Genomic DNA, 14,967 nt, shown 5'->3' with positions numbered 1-14,967 from the left:
TGAGGCTCATAAAGATTAAGAGACTAGCTGAAGACCCTCCTTTTAATATATATAAGCTTCTTAGTCATAACTTAAGAACCACAAGGGGACAGAATATTGTCTTCCCACAAGGCTGCAGTGCTGACTGATGCAGAGTGTGATGATGGAAATAATGGCTTTGGCAGAAGCACTTGGTTTAATGCCAGTTTTTCCATCCTAATGAATGGTGGAATTACCACAGAAAAGCCTTACAGTAAAAAGAGAGAGAGAAAGGGAGAGAGAGAGAAAGAGAGAGAGAGAATTCTGAGCTTATTCCCATTTAATCAACCCCTTAGGATGGATGGCCATGACCAATTATTATTCCTAGCTACTATTGGTTAATCACAAAGTAAACAGCTAAGAGGGGATGTGTGTTTAGCTATTTGGCTGTGAAAAGCAATCGTCAAGTCTCCTCAAATGTTCACCAAAAGATTAAGGGTATGCAAATGCTTCTTGAGTTTCAAATCAGTTGCAGTTTTCCTCTTAGTAAAGTCAAGTGTTTGGACTTTTTGGTTTTCACTTTCACTACCACCTTAAACAGATTTTTTTTTCTTTTTGGATAACAGTACTTCGTGGAATTAGTCCAGATTCCAATCAGCTACAGTCTCAGACCTAAATATTTCACAAAACTATCACCCAATCATCTTCCCAAAATCACCCACAAAAAAGTCCCACAAAATGTTTCCCCAAAAATCCACCCCATTAAAAATACATTCAAAAATTGCATATCGCTTCATGTCAAAGCTCCTTATGGGACTCAGTGGCATTCCCCATGGAAGGAGAAGGGAAGGAGTGTCAAACCTTTACAAAAGATCATGGTGGCTTGCAAAGCAGATTGCTGCTCACATGATTTATTGAATAATACCATAGCATCATTGTTTGCTCTCCTAGGTGCTTTCCTGATTGCACGCTACCACAGTGTCATGACGTAACCTTTAAGTGTCCTTCCATACTGCCTGTGTCTTGACATCACAGTCCCAGCGCTGTAAGCAATGTTCATATTTCTGATACCTTCTTTCGTGTTTTATTGCTGTGTTACAGCCCTATAACGACGAATCTGCACTGCAAAAGAAAGAAAGAAAGAAAGAAAGAAAGAAAGAAAGAAAGAAAGAAAGAAAGAAAGAAAGAAGCTTTATTTGCCCAGATTTCAACTGCGGTTTTAAATCGGCACCACAAAACGTCACAGTTACACCACTTTTTGTGGTGAAAAGCTTGCTATCTGGAAACCATCCTAGTGTTTTAGCAAAACACCTTCACTTCACCATTGTTTGGTAAAATAACAACATGAAAAATAGAATGGGAAAAGCCAACAGATTATTCACATAGGCAGCTTTTAGTGTGCTGAAATCTGCATGGCAAAATCCCATGGACTGGTGATGTCCTTTACACTTGAATGGGTAAAGGGTATGCATCAAAGCAATACAAATTTTGAATGAAGCTGGTTTGTAAGCATATTTACATACCTTTGGTTGGTCTGATATGCATTGTTCTTTCTGCTAATGTCAGTTAATAGGAAGAAGAAGGGCTCACAGTACAGTAATATAATATGCCCTCACCAATAGAAATCTTATTCAGCCACTCTTCTGGTTTTTGAGATGTCACCCGGCATTGCCATATGGAAACTATTTTCAGTTATTCTCCATGGTACTGTCTACATGTGGCAAACCATTTGTCTTCAACCTCTGTGTGGGGTGGAGCTAAGAAACCAGCTTCCTGCCCTTGGTGATTCCTGTGACCCTAGCTGGTAAAAACCAAGCCTGCTTTAGCCCCAACCCTTCATCTGCATAGTCCTATCCTGGGTTTTTTCTTAGTCATGCTAGATTGTGCCACTAGTTTGTGGTTGAAACTTGGGAGGGAATTTGTATAGCTATACATGTTAGCAGTTTCCTCTATGAGACATTCTCACATTAACATATAAATACCTAAATGAAGAAAAAATATCATATAAAAATGTATCTGTTCTTTTTTATTCATAATTTAGAAGTTTTGAGTCTCTTAACCTCCCATACACAGATAGCGGCATTATACTATGAGTAAAGTATATTTCTATGACTTGTAGTGAGGTGGGATTTTCAGGCTGTTTACCTCTGAAACAGAGCTAAGTCTCCTCTTTGCTTTTTAAATCCATTTCCAAAGTTATTCACAGCTTTATTATATATGCCTTAATGTTAGATATGCACTGGATTTGAATAGAATTTGAAAGTACTAAGTCATGAAATTTGCAACTCACAAGAGAATGCTCTCCTGGTTCTCCATTCATTTAAAACAAGACAGTTGCATCCTAATTGGATTCAATTACTGATAGTTTACAATCTTTATGGGTATAAGGAAACCCTACAGTAGCCTTAAAAGAGTGTGTTTAAGATGGAACATGCTTGAAAATGGTTAGGAATGTTACAGCACCTCATTTCAGATAAAGATCAGTTGCTCTTGATTTGAATTCCAGACCTCTTAACTGTGGTCAGTTGACATCTCTCAGTACTTATGACATTTACCAGTGATATACTCATATTATTTTCAACTCCAGGGGCCTGATGACAAGATGCAAAGACATTAGGATTCTGATGAAAAGAAAAGAAAAGAAAGGCATTTTAGGTTTCTAAAAGAACGTACAATAGAAATGTGAATTTTCCATATTAAAAACAATAATAGATAACCTTTTATCTTGGGCTAGGAATAAAGACCCAAAGAATACTCTTTTCCCTTTAGATTAGACACCACTAGCTCCAGATTAAGCCATCTAATGGCGCAGTGGGGAAATGGCTTGTCTACCAAGCCAGAGGTTGCCGGTTCGAATCCCCACTGGTACTTAAATCAGGCAGCAGTGATATAGGAAGATGCTGAAAGGCATAGGGACTATTCTGACAATCTGCAAAAATCGGGCTAGGAGAGCCTAGCCTGATTTTTGCAGATCGTCAGAACCACCGGGCTCGGCTGCAAGCCCGGTGGTTCTAGAGTGGGTAACCCACTCAAGAACCCCTGCCCCAAAACCAGGTTTGCGGAGCGAGTGCTCTGCAAACCTGGTCTCCCAAATCGTGTTCGTGCTGTGCCTACTCACAAGTAGACCCCTGGAGGGGAGGTGAAAAGCTGCCTCCCAACTCCAGGGGTCTCCCCATTATGCCTTGCGCACTTGCGCAGGGCATACTGGCATTTCCGGGGGCCATGCGGCCCCCGAGCTCCCCAGCCCCCGCCGGCTCTGTCTCGGAGCCAGCAATCATGTGGGCAGCCGATCCGGCCGCCCAGGGCTCCGTCTCCGCTTGTGAGCCCGCTTAGCCCACTCTCCCCGCTCACCCAAAGAAACCGGGTCTCACAGATCATGAGACCCGGCTCATTATCCCATACTGCACGGGAGGAGGCAATGGTAAACCCCTCCTGTATTCTACCAAAATACAACCACAGGACTCTGGTCGCCAGGAGTCGACACTGACTCGATGGCACACTTTACCTAGCTCCATTTTTCAGAGAGACCTGGACAAACTGCACTGTGCTGACCCCCCCCCCCGCCACATGGGTGAGCCCCCAAAGGTTCTTCTACCACCATCATATGGAAACTATGGGAACAGAAGTGGACTCAAGGATCAGTAGTAGGTCCTCCTGAGGGCTGTGGACTATTAGCATTACCCAACAATGCCAACCCCTGATTCTAATACTGCACAAAAGTTTTGCCACTTATTTATGTTGGTTTGGGAATCCCATGAATAAAGAGGGTGGCTCACAATTCCATATATGGCAGGAAATCATTCAAGCAAATATGAGAAACGCATTCAATAAAATGAGTTGGAATAACTCTTCATCAGGATAGTATTGATGTGTGTTTTTTAACCCTATATTTTTATGTGATTTAGAAGGAACTATAGATATTGCTTTTCTGCAAGAAGTATGGGGGCATATAACAAATCCACTTAAACACAAGATTGAAGTTGCTTTTCCATGTGAAGGGTCACTCCAGACAAGCAGATTGTTATGTGGAGGTAGACCTCAGAAGTGGTCTCAAGGATCACTGCTGATCCTTGAGACCACTTCTGTGCCCATAGTTTTATTGCAGCAGTGTCAGAACATCTGCAGTTTGATACAGTGAATCTCATCTCACAATCCGTGAGAAGAGCTTTGGGCGGGTCTGCCGAGAGAGTCAGTTAATTTATCCCTACCCGCAGACAATCGCCAAGCCGTCCCTGGGCAGCCTACATGGTCGCCCACACAATTACTGGCTTCATCACAGAGCTGGTTGGGGTGGCTGCCCAGCCCCCTAATGTTCCAGAATGTCCTGTGCAAGTGTGTGGGGCATTCTGGGGAGCCCCCCCCCCAATGCCGGGAGGCTTGTTGTAGCCTTCCGGTGGGGGGTTTCCTCATGAGTTGCGGCATGTGGTGCAGAGCCATGCTGCAGCAACTCAGGCAAGGTTCCCTTAGTCCAGTTTTCGTCTATCATGTGAATAGCCTCAGCGTTAACTTTGGACTAGGGAGCCATGGATTTAAATTCACGGAATGACTTTAGATCAATTACTTCCTCTCAATCTAACACAACAACAGGATTCTTGTGAGGGGGAAAAAGAATATATAACTTGATGAGGCAATTCGCAAGATCATGCAGGTGGGGGGGGGGGAGGCAGGGTCCAACTTCCCTTCCCACCCAGATGACCAATAAATGCTGCTGGGAGCGTGGCTCGCACTCCCAGATGATCCGTGCTGCTCCAAGCAGTGCGGATCTCCAAAGACCAGGATGTGTCCCAGCCCCCAGTTATCCCACAATGCACTGCGTGACAATCACAGTGCATTGGGGGATACCCCATGAGATGGGTGCTATAGGCGCCTATCTCTGCGTGCACTTGGGTTGCAAGCAGCCCGAGCACACACATGATCCCGTGCTCACTCCCTTAACCTCAGCTAAAGGCTGGGTTGCAAAGTGGGGTTATCCTGGCAGATAACACTAGCAGCCTAACCCAGGCTGGGCTGCTCTAACCTGGGTTAGGTTGCTTGTAAGAACAGCCTTCATGTATGTTCTGAGCTTCTCAGAGGAAGGGTGAGTTATAAGGCCTGTTTACACAACTAATAAAATCAAGGTAGGAGTTGGGTTATCCTGTTTTGCATGATTGTAAGAACCCACACAAATCCCTCTTATCCAGGTTGCTCCAAGCAGGGTAATCCAACTTTTATACCTTACTCTCAATCAAGATGGGAGGAGAGGAGAGCTCTCCTACCTTATTTTTCTGGTCATGTTTGGATCCACTTACCTTTTTCATCCAGCCATCGGGACACAGCAGGCATGGAAACAATAGATAGCTGTGGTTATAGGGGTTGCCATCCATGGATGTGCCACTCTGTGAAACACACATTATGATTCTGTAATTGGAGCCACTTCAACAGACTTGGATCCACCTCCTGCTCCTCTGTGGCCAATCATCATGATGCTTCCCAGTCTGCTGGCAGTGCAAAGCATGCTGGGAAGGCCTGCTAGGCCTTGGAGGGCTTTCCATGCTTGCAGCTTCTGATTTAAACAATGGATGTTTCACCTGGCTTAATTGTATGTTTCATGGGTTTACTGACCCACACAGAGGTTCTGATGAGTAGGAGCTCTCTAATCCTCCAGTCTATCTCCAAGTGGTCATGTGAATAGGGCTATAGTGTAATAAGTAAGTGTAAGGAAGCAACTATGCATAGTTTCCACTTACTTCAATGGATACAGTCGTTCACACAGACCTGATCTGTTTTCAGTCGCTCCCACTGAAACACCTTTTCTAAAAATAAAACTAGTGTCAGGCCAACTATGCATGTATTTGTGCAGAACATAAAATTAGCCCCTAAATGTGGTAGATGAACTGGAGAATAATTTCTTCAACTTATTTCTAGCACAAATGAAACAAAGTTGTCAAACCCACAGCTTATCTGAACCAGCCCTAAAGATGTACCACACTTACATCTTCTCCAATATGCATATGTCTGCAATTTTCCAAAGTTCCTGGCTAAGGGAGTGCAAATCATTTAGCTGCTCAGCACTGTATGTAATAAAACACTCAAGGCATCTGGAGCTTTTTGGATCTGTCTCTTGGCATGAAGCTGTGTTGGAAGTGTTGGATTATCTTTGCGCAGTTTGGAAATCAGCATGTTTTCCAGTGCAATTGGAAATCTGTAACTGCTCATGTATCCTCTGTTGGGTCCTTTGTTATACTTCAGCTCTGTTGGTTTGTTTGTGGCTTGATAGAATAGTAAAAACAGAGAGTGAGGGCTGAACTTGAAGAAGTAAAGTTTATAAGAAAAAACAGATGATAGATCTCTGAAAATGGAGCCAAGAACTGTTAGGATGGTGAATATGCAATGCCATACAGTACTTTCCTCATAGGTAAAGTCTAACTTACACAGAGAAATCAGATAACTTTTCAGTTCCCAACAGGTATATAACACATCTACTTTGTAAAACTAAAATGACTGAGTGTGTGTGTGTTTTGCTCTTGTGAACAACTGTCTTAATTTACCTCTTTTCTTTGTAGCCAGTTTGGAATAACAACAGCAATTGCCATATTGGTCTTTGCTGACTTTCAATCAAGTATGATCACAATGAAGTGTTATAAAAATGATAAGTGGAACATAGGAAGCTGTTTTATACCAAGTCAGACCATTGGTCCATCTAGTTCCATATTGTCTATGCTGACTGGCAGTGGCTCTCCAAGGTTTCAGGTAAGAGTCTTTCCTAGCCCTGCTTGGAGCATGAAAAACAGAAGCTCTGCCACTGAATTGCCGCAACGTTCCCGGAGGTGGCATACATGGGTCCCTCAACCATGTATGTATGATGACATCAAGACCTGTTTAACTGCAGCAAGGTGGCTGTAGCATGTGTCCTTAGTGTTCGGAATTCTCTCTAGTAAGAGAATCCTTTTCATTATAGCAGATTGCACAACATAGCAGAATTTGGTTAGGCATGCGTGTATGCTGAGAGTAAAGTAACTTGGAGCCAGTTCATAGATTCAAATCAATATATATGGCATTTATTAGAGAACTCCATTCTGGATAGGAAAGTGAGGAGTTAGGATCTCTAATCTAGCTAGCTAGCTGGATGCAGATGGATTCTGCATCTTCTTTGCACACACATGGTGCAGGGGAGAGGAGCTTACATATTGCAAGGTAGAAGGAACAGGAAGAGAAGGGAGAGAGGAAGGAAGCAGCTGGAAGTAACTCCCTAAGATTAGCAATCTACATTCCAAAGGGATAGTGTCAGAGCAGTAGAGAAGGGATGACCAATGTCTTGACCCTCTAGCCCTCTGACTCACTAGTCTGTCCTCCTATGTCACTGAGACAAGAGACTGCGCGAAGTACTTCACTTCCAACACTTAGACCATGCTCTGGGACCTAATAGTTGTGCCAATAGAAGTAAAAACCTATGGACATGCAACGACTATTGCCCCCATCCAACAAGGAAGATACAAGTGTTGTGCAGCATTTCATGCATGTAGCTGATGCAGATACAGAGATGCATGCATATCCCATCAACATTGCGATGCTCATCTCGGCCCTGAGGAAATGGCTATGGTCGAGCATGTGGATACACACTTCCATCCAGAACCAGCAGGCAGTGTTCTCTCTCTCTTTTTTTTCCTTCTGTGTGCAGAATTTGATTTGTTCTGGGAGGCAGTATCAAGGCAGTGTGTGCACATGCATTCAGGGTGGGGCCTTCCCGATTCAATCTGAGCGAGATCTAAAATTAACTGAGCGGACATCAAAAAATGTGTGAGCACGGATGCATGCACACACCTTAGAAGGAACACTGCCAGCAGGAGTTACATGTGACTGGGCTGGATCAAGACTAATATCTTGTGGCTTCTGTTGTGAACTTCACTGAAAACATTACCCATTCAGGACAGATTGTGTTTGTCTTGCTTTAATATAGACACTCTATCATTCATATATATATATATATATATATAGAGAGAGAGAGAGAGAGAGAGAGAGAGAGAGAGAGAGAGAATGTGTTTGTGTGCATGCATGCATGTGTGTGTGTATGCACATGTACGCACACACACACAAATATGTTACATATGTTATCTAATGAAAATGCTCTGCATGCAACAATTAGTAAGTTGGGGAAACAACAGACTTTTTTCATTGTGCCTTGACCATTTTTCTTTGGATCTAGAATCCAGCCCAAAAGTTTAGAAGCTGGACAATGGACACATGACAAAATTACCAGCTTTAGAGACAGACATTGTGGGTTGGGGGCTTCCCTTTATGCCTTTACAAGTAACATCCTTAAAACAGGAATAGGGCTGCCTGGGACAAATAAAGATTTTATTAAATACTTTGCCTCTGAATATCCTATTACACAATTAAATGTCTTGGTGCCATGGCTCCCTGGAGCCTGGGATTTGTCAAGCCCTGTTTAACCGACTTTAGAAACCACAAGTCAACAATCACAACAAAGGCATTCCAAGAATCTGTTGCAAAACATTTGAGGCGAGTCTCATGATCACTGAGACTATCTGGAAGGCGGTTTGTGGGGAGAACTGGCTTAGCCTGCTCTCCCTGCAGACAATCACTATTGCAGCCCTGGGTGGCTGGATTGGCTGCCCACACGACTGCCTTTTCCATCATAGAGCCGGCAGGGGCTGTGGGGCCATGCTGCCCCCAGAAGTTCCAGGTGAGATGTTGCTGGAGAGACCCCCAAGCCTGGGAGGCTGCTTGCAGCCTCCAGGTCGGAGGTCTCCTCATGTGTTGTCATGCCGCGGAGCTGAGCCACAGCAATACACTATTAAAAAACGGGGTTAGTGGAGTGCTCGCTCGCTCCGCTAACCCCATTTAAGGGGAGGGGTATTTAAGCGGGTTACCCACTTTGGGGAAACTGAGCTCGCCTGTGAGTCTGGTGGTTCCCATAAGAACATAAGAACAGCCCTGCTGGATCAGGCCCAAGGCCCATCTAGTCCAGCATCCTGTTTCGCACAGTGGCCCACCAGATGCCGCTGGAAGCCATAGATAGGAGTTGAGGGCGTGCCCTCTCTCCTGCCATTACTCCCCTGCAACTGGTATTCAGAGGCACCCTGCCCTTGATGCTGGAGGTGGCCTACAGCCCTCCGACTACTAGCCATTGATAGACCTCTTTGTGAAAAGCAGGCTAAGCTCCCTTAGCCTGATTTCCACTGATCATGGGAATACCCTCATTAACTCTGATGGCCACAATCTCTCTGACTTGGGAATATTTCCTGTTGAGAAATACTTAGTGTATGTGTGCATTGAGTCCTCTTGCATGTGCTACTCTGCTGAGATTTCCATTGCCCTCAGCAGTCTTTAAACTGTCACCATGGCTTGCGGTGTTCATTTAAATCACAATGGTGTGTTACTGAGGAAGACAGAAGCCGAAATGTCTAAGAATGTTTTAAAAGTGATCTCTCTTTTTTCCATTCCATTTATTTATTTATAGATAGATAAATAGCTTGTAACCTGTATTGCAATAGCCCACTCATTTCCTTTATAGGGATATTTCCCCCTCACTTCAGCTTGTTTGTAATCAGTTCACATTCTGTTGTATTTAAACAGAGTGATCAGTTGATAACTGAGACAGAATTTTACCAGCACGTGACAAGTCCACCAACATTTCAGTGTTGAAATTTGGCCAGCAAAATTGCAATGGGGCAACCAATTTCTGTGAAAGCAGCAGAAACAAGAAAGAAAATATAATTTTAAACACCATGTTTGTAATTACCAATATATACAATTATAAATGTAGGGAGCTGCAGTGGCTTGAGGCAGGTTACCATTCGAAACCACCAAGCATCAATACCTTGCTGGTCCCGCCCCTGTGTCAGTCAGGTGCTGATGCTTCCCCACCCCAACATCACTGACCATATCTCCAGTCATGTGACTCACTACTGGGTTGGAAGCTCAGCACAGTTCGCCACCTCTGTTCTTCTTGGTGACATTCAGCACTGTTCTCCAGCCAGCGTCAAGCATCACCAGCTTCTCTCTCTCTCTCTCTCTCTCTCTCTCTCTCTCTCTCTCTCTCTCTCTCTCTCTCTCTCGTGCTCTCATTCAACAAACCTTCCATTTTGGGAATAGACTAAGCACGTCCATCTGTTGCTAGAGGGGAGAGAGAGTGCACATGAGAGAGAAAACGACCAGTCAGTGGTGATGCCCGCTGCCTGCCTCCGGCTGCTTACTCCTTAAGTAGGCAGTGGACTTCAGGCAGTGGTGGCAGTGGTCTCTCTAGCTGAGTTGGGTGGCTGGCTCTGTCTCTGAAAAAATGAACGCATATGAGAGAGAAAGAGCCAGCCAGCTGGGGCAGTAAGGGAGGCAGCTGTCACCAATGATGGATGCCCATTACCTGCTACAGCAAATAGCGACGCCTGCTAGATGAAGGCAGTGTGCATCACCATTGGCCAGTTGGTCTCTCTTGCCCACATACTCTCCCCCGCCCCCACCCAGAGGACAGTGCTGAATTGGCCTGAACTAGGCCATTTCACATGAACCCTGTCCTCTACACAAGATAATGTCAGGGTTTTTCTAGCATGCATGAAGAGGAGATTCTGATGAACACCCCTCATACACAATTAAGTTGGATGCAGAACACTGGCCCCAACTGCAGTCTGGGAGGCTGCAGAAACCCAGAGCACCTTAAGCCATCCTAGAAGTGCTTCAGAAACACTCAGCTTGCCTAGGGATGTGGGGGAGCCTCCAAAGCAAGCAACAGCCCCATTGGCCCCTTCCTTGCACTCTCCATTCATCCAGGTCAGCTGATCTGCTCATCACCACAGAATAGCGGGGGCAGTGGCAGGCAGCCAGGAGGGGTTAGCCAAACACACAAGGCAATCAGACAGCCCTGCCTGAATGTTGGGTTTAGATTAGGCAAATGCAGGCACCATTGGGAATGTGAGACAGCACCGTCCCTGGTGCCTACTGCCATATCGCAGCACTGGCAATATGCCAGATGTGGAGGGGTGCAGCATGGATGGGGAGGAAAAGGAGGGAGAGTTTTCCAAGCCAGCCACTAGAGGCAAGAGAAGGGTAACTTGCGATGTATGCTGCCCTCAGTTCCTTGGAGGCAGGAGAGGACAACATATTATAATCATGAATGAATGATGAAACTTGAGGATGCTGAAGCCTTTTCTATAGTCATATCCAGAAACTGGAGCAAGATATTAAATTCTGGCATCCCAGGTCCTTGGGAAGGACTCGATGTCTGGATAAAACAAACCAGTCAATAACACCTGTCTGACGGTGTAAAATCATCATCATCATCATCATCAATTCAATTTCTAAACCGCCTTTCCAAAAATGTCTCAGGGCAGTTTACACAGAGAAATAATAAATAAATAAGATGGATCCCTGTCCCCAATGGGCTCACGATCTAAAAAGAAACATAAGATAGACACCAGCAACAGTCACTGGAGGTACTGTGCTGGGGGTGGATAGGGCCAGTTAATCTCCCCCTGCTAAATAAAAGAGAATCGCTATGTTAAAAGGTGCCTCTTTGCCAAGTTATCCGGGAGGGAAATACGCAATTTAGCAGGAGAAATACGCAAGTTAGCAGGGGAGGAAATATGCAACATAGAAAATATACCTGGCATGTGCTCCCTGCTGAAATAAGAGCCTCTCCATCTCTGACAATTAAAAACAACAACAACCCACATTTATTCACCCAAGCTTTTTAACCTGACTTGACTTGAGTCAAGTTTAATTTGTTTTAAGTTTTTAATTTCTGTTTTAATGTGTTTTATTTTGTTGTGAACTGCCCAGAGATGGAGGTTTGGAGCGGTGTACAAATATAACAAACAAACAAACTTCGCAAGATTACAAAAGGCAATCTGGGATTAAGAAACTGCTGCAGAGAGGAGAGCTGGTCTTGTATTAGCAAGCATGACTTGTCCCCTTAGCTAAGCAGGTTGCATATGGGAGACCACATGTGAGCACTGTAAGATATTCCCCTTAGGGCAGGGATCCTCAATGCTGGGCCCCCAGATGTTATTGGACTTCAACTCCCATAATCCCCAACCAAAGGCCACTGGGTTTTGGGATTATGGGAGTTGAAGTCCATGGATGTCTGGGGCCCAACGCTGAGGATCCCTGCCTCAGGGGATGGAGCCTTTCTGGGAAGAGCAGAAGGTTTCAGGTTGCCTTCTCTGGCTTCTCCAAGATAGGGCTAAGAGAGATCCCTGCCTGCAACCTTGGAAAAGCCGCTGCCAGTCTGTGAAGACAATACTGAGCTAGATAGACCAATGGTCTGACTCAGTATATGGCAGCTTCCTAGGTTCCTATTATATGGCACATTTTATTTGTTTGTTTGTTTGTTTGTTTTATTTGTATACAGCCTCAAACTTCCACCTCTGGGCAGTTGACAACAACTTAAAACAGATTAAAAATAAAAAAAATAAAAACAATTTAAAAGCACAGACCAGTTAAAAAGCTTGGGTGAAAAAATGTATCTTTAGCCTTTTGAACAGTTGTCAGAGATGGGGAGATTTATTTCAGCAGGGAGCAGAGTCTTGGGGCAGTAACAGAAAAGGCCCGTCCCTGTGTAGCCACCAGACGAGCCAGTGGCAATTGCAGATGAACCTCTCTAGATTATGTCAGAGGGTGGTGGGGCTCATAGTGAAGAAGACAGTGGACCTCTTCTCACGATTAGTGAGAAGAGCTCCAGGGCAGTATGCGGGGAGAGCGTGTTACACTCACCCTCCCTGCAGACGAACAGCTGTCCCTCCTTGGGTGGGCGGATTGATTGCCCAGACAAGCACTGGCTCCTGCCGGTAGCTCCAGAGGTCGGGGTGCAGGGGATTGCTGTCACATATCGGAGCTCCAATAATGCACTGCAATAATGCAGCTCAAGTGTGCGGTGCATTATTGGAATCCCCCCCCCCCCAAAAAGTGCCAGCTGCGGCTGCAAGCACAAAACGAGCACAAAACTGGGCTTAAAGGAGGGCTTGCTCCCTTGACCTCATTTTGAAAGGAGGCTATTTAGGCGGGTTTGCTGCTGTGTAGCCGCCGGGATCTGGCCCTATCCCAGTGGTCTACAGGCACATACAGAACCAGGCTGGGCTCCCTTAGCCTGGTTTTGCACAAGTGTGTGAATATCCTCATTCTCTTAAATACCCTGGGCCTTTCATAGTAATGCCTTCAGTGATCATTACACATTGATGGGGAAATATTAGAGAGTGACTTTGGTACCAGATGGACGCAGGGACAGCACTTCCATGAGGCAAGGTGAGGCAGTCGCCTCAGACAGCAGATTATTGGGGCACCAGTAAGGTGGCCTTCTGCCCTCTGATTTTAAGAAGGGGGGAAGAAGGTGGGGCACACAAGGAAGGCAGCATTTGGCTCCTTGCCTCAGGTGCACAGAGGGCTTGAGCCACCACTAGATGAATGGGATCATTTTGGCTTGATACACTGATTGCAGTACCATAGCCTACTCATCGGGTCCACAGCTCGCAAGGCTATGAGTGAGTAGCCAACACTTCGACGCCCACCCCTTAAAGTGATCTGCCACTTTGTCCTCCACTAATTTTTCTCTAGGTTGGCAACTAAGTGGCCAACGAGCATACTCAAAGGAATGGATTACCCCAAGAGGCTACTGTTGCTCCAACATAGAGGGTAAAGGTTAGCACATACTGTATAGTTCTGGGTGTTTGGATATAAAATTAGAGCCTCTGTATCTGCCTAGTAATGCCTTTAGACTTTTGTATTTAGCATATCTACTGACTTTGTGGGATCACTGTAGCAAGTTTTAAATGATGCATGAAATGAAGAATTCCTAGCCATCTAAAGACAAGATAATAGTGGCTTGTTGCAGTCACAGCTGTGTAGTGATTTTTGCTATAGTGGGATTCAGTTCAGATGATAAGAAGTGTCCTCCAAACCCCAAAGAAACATTAAACACTTTCAGAACCTAAATGTATTATCTTACCAACATAAAACTTTTTTCCTACCTTCTTCTCTCAGAAATATTCAGACACATTGAGAACTTTATTTTATTTATTTATTTACCCAACATATTTGTATCCTGCCCAAAACAACACAATAAAAAACCAATAAATAAAAAGGTTAAAACATCACAATTTAAAACTTAAAACAACGTTAAAACCATTTAAAAACCATCAAACTTAGTTGCCAACCTAGAGGGAAACTAGTGGCAGACCCCTTTAGGGGATGGGAGTCAAAGTGCCAGCTACTCACTGGCCTTGCTAGCTGGCTTTGTGAGCTGTAGACCCGATAAGTAGGCTATGGCCAAAATGATCCCATTTATCTAGTGGTGGCTCAAGCCCTCTGGGCACCTGAGACAAGGAGCCAAATGCTGCCTTCCTTGTGTGCCCAGCCCACCCTCTTCTTCCCCACTTCTTAAAATCAGAGGGCAGAAGGTCACCTTGCCACCTTGCTGGTGCCCCAATAATCTGCTGTCTGAGGCGGCTGCCTCACCTTGCCTCATGGAAGTGCTGTCCCTGCATCCATCTGGTACCAAAGTCACTCTCTAATTTTTCTCCATCCATGTGTAATGATGTCCAAAGGCATTACTATGAAAGGCCCAGGGTACTTAAGAGAATGAGGATATTCACACGAGTGTGCAAAACTGGGCTAAGGGAGCCCAGCCTGGTTCTGCATGCGCCTGTGGACCACTGGGATAGTTCCAGATCCTGGCAGCTATGTGGTGGCAATCCCACCTAAGTATCCTCTCTTCTAAATGAGGTTAAGGGAGCAAGCCCTCCCTTAAGCCTAGTTTTGTGCTCGTATGTCAACCGCAGCTGCTTGCAGCTGTGGCTGACACACTTGTGGGGAGGGGGATCCCAATAATGCACCTCACACTTGTGGTGCATTATTGCTGTGCATTGTTGCCGTGCATTATTGGAGCTCCGGGGGTGGGGCAATATGTTTGGGTGCCCATGTGAACCACTGGGATAGGTCCCAATTCCGGCAACTACATAGCGGCAAACTTGCCTAAGTAGCCTCCCTTCTACATGAGGTTAAGGGAGCAATTCTCTCTGTTTC

General features: G+C 45.1%; 1 long non-coding RNA gene across 1 annotated transcript; it reads right to left on the bottom strand.

Annotated features, from left to right (window-relative positions):
• Positions 1-972: 972 nt before the first annotated feature.
• On the bottom strand, positions 973-5,298 carry LOC128349638 (uncharacterized). The gene is made up of 3 exons (XR_008318904.1): positions 5,247-5,298; positions 2,422-2,579; positions 973-1,080 (listed from the first exon to the last, which is right to left on the bottom strand). It is a non-coding gene; the product is annotated as an uncharacterized LOC128349638 (long non-coding RNA).
• Positions 5,299-14,967: the final 9,669 nt, after the last annotated feature.

Source organism: Hemicordylus capensis, chromosome 3 (genome assembly GCF_027244095.1).
Source record: "Hemicordylus capensis ecotype Gifberg chromosome 3, rHemCap1.1.pri, whole genome shotgun sequence".
Taxonomy (NCBI): Eukaryota; Metazoa; Chordata; class Lepidosauria; order Squamata; family Cordylidae; genus Hemicordylus; species Hemicordylus capensis.
Note: the sequence above shows the minus strand (reverse complement) of the source record. Positions and strands in the feature narration are given on the sequence as shown.